This window comes from Mesoplodon densirostris, chromosome X, assembly GCF_025265405.1.
Source record: "Mesoplodon densirostris isolate mMesDen1 chromosome X, mMesDen1 primary haplotype, whole genome shotgun sequence".
NCBI classification, from domain to species: domain Eukaryota; kingdom Metazoa; phylum Chordata; class Mammalia; order Artiodactyla; family Ziphiidae; genus Mesoplodon; species Mesoplodon densirostris.
Window position 1 is genome coordinate 96,356,978 of NC_082681.1, and position 5,045 is coordinate 96,362,022.

Genomic DNA, 5,045 nt, shown 5'->3' on the forward strand with positions numbered 1-5,045 from the left:
CATGATGACTTAAGCTTGCACTTTAAAGCCAAAACGACTTTTCTTTCTTTCTTTCTTTCTTTCTTTCTTTGTAATTTGTAAACTAGAACTGCTAATGCTTGGACTTCAGTGGAGAGAGACTTTCAGAAAGCCTAGGGGACTGTGTATCTGTCTTTGTTGAGCCACTCCTTGATGAAACTGGATGCAAGATCTCTAGACCACCTGTGCTATTGTGCAGACACTATGGTGGTATAATTTGCCAGCAATGGGCTCAGGCGACCAAAAGTGAAAAGGCCAAAGAAATATAGAGAAGTAAATTATCACTCTTGGCAAAACCTTCCATCCTTTTCTTTTCTCTCCAATCTCTCTCTTACTCATCACACCAGTTTCACATGATAAAAATCAATAATAGGCCCTATTTTCCTTAAACAAGTAAAACAGCTACTTTCCATATAATTTCATCTGTCTGTGTACTGTACTATATATGTAAATCCGTAGACAAATGGTCTGGAAGAGTACAGACTAAATTGAGAATGGTACTTACCAATGGGGAGTAGGGATCAGAGAGCATTTTTAGATTTATCTCCATTTTTTTCAGGGAAAATAAAATGGTATTATTTGTGTAATTAACAATTAATAATAAAACAACCCGTGCATCTGCCGAGCCACATGAGAGAGACTGATAAGGAAAAGAATATAAGATATGCTCCCTTTTCCTCGGCCAAAAATTATTTCAAACTTGTGAAATCTGGTAACACCTAACCTTTGTTCAGAACTTCATGACTAAGACTCACAGGAATATTTTCAGATAAAATTTGGAAAATTGCTGATTTTTCAAACAAAAAAAGCAATTGTAAACACCTGGAGAATTTTATCTGCACTCATGGTTGAAATGAAAACATGTAAAAATGGTCTTCATATGCACATAAGTAAATACAAAGGAAACTACAGTGAGAGTATAGTCAGTGTGATAAATTCACGAGCCCTGGTAACCTCAATTGATTCTTTACTATATATTGATATCCAAAATAATGCTATCAAGTAGAAACAATCTGCAAAAAAAAGTTGGAGAGAACTTTTAATTCACAAGAGTTCACTTGTGAAGGCTATATTCATGGAAGGAGACAGAAAATCAATGTGTGGAGAATCTACTGTGTTCCAAGTGTTTTAACTTATATTTTCTCATCTAATCCTTCCCCAAACCCTCCAGATAATAATCATTATTCCCACTTCACAGGTAAACAAACTGAGGCTCAGAGAGAAAATAACTTTCCCCACATCATTAATAGACAGTAGGTATGCTTCATGCAAAATGCTTTTTACTCTTGTGTAGGTTTCATTATTGAAAGCATCCACCATTTTTATTCCAAGGGAGAGTAGAAATTGCCAACTAACCTAGCCCAGTATTCATTAAACATCTGTGGCATGATGGGAATTCCTGGCGGGCCAGTGGTTAGAACTCAGCGCTTTCACTGCTGGGGCCCGGGTTCAATCCCTGGTCAGGGAACTAAGATCCCACAAGCCAAGCAGTGAAGTCAAAAAGGAAAGAAAAGAAAGAAATGATTTACAAATGAAGAAATACACACCTATTCCTTGAAATACTTCTTCCTTTTTAGGTGTTAACTGCAATTGAGTTGGAAGACTAATTTTCTTACCAATAAACTGAAAAGAATTTAGTGGAATCAAGTAATAGCATATGCCCAATGGATGAATTATAATCAGTGAAGCTTCCTTTTACCAGATGGTTAATGACCTTTATAGACCAAATATGTATTAATGCTGATGCCACAGATTGATAATATTGGCTCCTTCTCTTCTTAGAAGTCTGTCCAGGCTTGTGATTTATTTTCACAAAGAACAAAATGTTCTGATGGCATTTAAAAACAAAATGAAGCACCAACCAACACCATTAGTGTTACAGGGCTAGGCTATAGTTCCCAGCTATTCATTCAAACACTAATTGAGGTGGGGCTGTGAAGGTGTTTTGTAGATATGATTCAAGTCTTCCTGACTTTAAGTAAGGAAGATTATCCAAGATAATCTGGGTGGGCCTGATTCAATCAGTTGAAGGCCTTAAGAGCAGAATTGGGGCTTCCCTGAAGAAGAATTCCCACCTACGGACAGCAGCATCAGCTTGTGCCTGAGAGCTCCTGCCTGCTCGTCCTGACACTCCCCTCTACAGACTGCAGATTTTGGACTTGCCTAGCCAGCCCCCACGATCACCTAAGCCAATTCCTTGGTTCTGTTTCTCTGGTGGAATCCTGAATGATACAATCACTATCTTTACTTTTAAATCCAGAATCTATACGTACTTAAGACAAAAATTAATTTCCCCTGAACTTTGTCTTCTCTCCTTAGATTGGATTTTTCTAAATTGGAGATTTCAAAAGGGGTGAACTGTCCTATTCCAGAGAATGCTCAGCTTTAGAGACTAACCATCATTTTCCATATTAGAAGTAAACTGCACCATGTGTGGCTTAGGCGAGAGTGGTTCCTCTTGGAAACCATCATCTAAGTGAGTTCTCAGAAGTCTCTATCTGGCTTTCTGAAGATATAAGCACCAGGATCTTTGGGATAGAAAGCCACGAAAACTGTTCCAGGCCTTCTATGCTCTATTTAAGGCCATCCATAAATCCTGCATGTCTGATGGGATACATGAACCAGTTGTTGTTTTTGTTTGTCTGAGTCACAACAGCAATAATTTGGTTCCTGAAGTTCTTCAGAAATTTCTTGGAGATTTTTTACTTCTCTGAGAGACCTTACCCAAATGATGTCATCTCATTCTTTATCCCTCTGAAGAAACTTTTGGGTTATTTGGAGAAATGTTCTTAAACTTTTCCCCTCCCATCTGTTTATGGTATATTCTAAACTACACGGATTATAAGCTTCATGTGGCAAATACTGAGAGTTGTTTACCCAATATCTATTCTTTTCATCTTACTGTCAGAACCTCAAATTTTCAGGGAGACAATATGCCCAGTAAGAATACTCACCTCCTCAGACTCCCTAGAAGGTAGGATGGCCATGTGATCCAGCTCTGGCAAATGAGATATAAGTTGAAGTCTACTGAATGAGACTTCTGGGAAAGTTACTGTTTTCCCAATGGAAAGGTACAGATTTAGCTGGCCTTTTGCCATTCACCTTCTGCATTCTTTCTACCTAGAATGCAGTCACCATACCTAGAGGTCTGAAAGCCATGTTACTGGCATAAAGAAAAAGTTACATGTTTCAGATGGCATTGCAGGAAGATAGAAAGAGCCTAGGACCTTAAAGACATTTTGGAGTTGTTGGGCTGCCTAGCTGCCTACCTCAAGACTTTGTTACATATGACCCATCACCTCAGCTCATATAAGTTCAGTACTCATAGTTGTTCAGTCAGAGTTACTAATTGAGTGGCATTAGAGTACTAGAGCCCCCTACACATGTTTATATTTGTATTCATCCGACCAGTATTCATTTGCCTTAGGCAGTATTTGGCTGCCTGAGGCCAACAGGGGGCAGGTACAGAAGTCTCGGTGGCTGTCCACAGTGAGTTTTGTGTCATGTTAGAAAAATAAGACACAAGAAAAGTAATACTTCAGAGTTTTGTGTGATTAAGGTGAAGACCTAACATTGAGGCTAGAACTTTTACTTACTTTATTTCACTGAATACTCAAAATAACTACAAAGCAGTCATAATTCTTATTTTACAGAGCACAAAACTAAAGACATAACTTATAGAGATCTACACAGGTAGTATGTAGTAGAATGTAAGTCAAACCCAGGTCTGATGTTTCTCAAACCCATACTTGTTGTTCTTTGCAACTCTGACATGACTAGTTCAAATGATCAAGGGTCAGTGGCTTATTGGAGGAGATGGAAATCAGGCCAGTCCAGAAGGAAGGGCAGAATTTGAAGCTTTGGGGTAAGGGGGCGGGAAAAGTGGAAGAGTGATCAAAGGATTCCAGGCATGGAGAGGAACATAAGCAAAGACCAGTTTTCATTGATCATGACTATTCGCCAGTCAGGAGATCAAACAGCTAAAGTGGAGGACTGAGTTCTTCAAACAAGTAACTGTGATAGCTGCTGTGGGCTATACCAAAGTTAATTTTGTGAAAGTACCTGGCATGTGTTGCCACTCAGTTTTTTTAAAATTTATGTTATTGAAGGATAGTTGATTTATAATGTTGTGTTCATTTCTGCCATACAGCAAAGTGTTTGTTATACATATATATATTCTTTTTCATACTCCTTTCCATTATGGTTTATTACAGGATATTGAATATAGTTCATTGTGCTATACAGTAGGACCTTGTTCTTTATCCATTCTATATAGAATAGTTTGCATCTGCTAATCCCAAACTCCCAATCCTTCCCTCCCCCACTCCCTGCCACTCAGTTTTTGACATTGTTTTTGTTCTTTAAGAAAGGGACTTCCCTGGTGGCACAGTGGTTAAGAATCCACCTGCCAATGCAGGGGACACGAGTTCAATCCCTGGTCCGGGAAGATCCCACATGCCATGGAGCAACTAAACCCATGTGCCACAACTACTGAGCCCGCGCGCTACAGCCTGTGAGCCACAACTACTGAGCCCATGTGCTGCAACTACTGAAGTCCGTGCGCCTAGAGCCCGTGCTCCGCAACACGAGAAGCCATTGCAATGAGAAGCCCGTGCACCGCAATGAAGAGTAGCCCCTGCTCACCGCAACTAGAGAAAGCCCACGTGCAGCAACAAAGACCCAACACAACCAAAAATAAATAAATAAAATAAATTTATTTAAAAAAATCAGATATCATTAAAAAAAAGAAAGTGGTCCCAGACTTGAAAACGAAGGTGTTCATCATTTGGATTAATCCAGAAGTTGACAATCTAGCTTGTCAACTGTGCATCTCACAGGATGATGCGAGATCAATGATAACAAAAACACCCCCCAAAGGCTACGCTCTTAACTACTATGCAGGGCAAAACCGTGCAGTGTATGGGATGCGTGAGAGGAAGCGAGCAGAGATCTTAAGTAGGGGTCCTAATGAGGAGGCCAATGTAGCAACCATGTGCCTACATTAGGTTGATAAGTATGGGCATGCA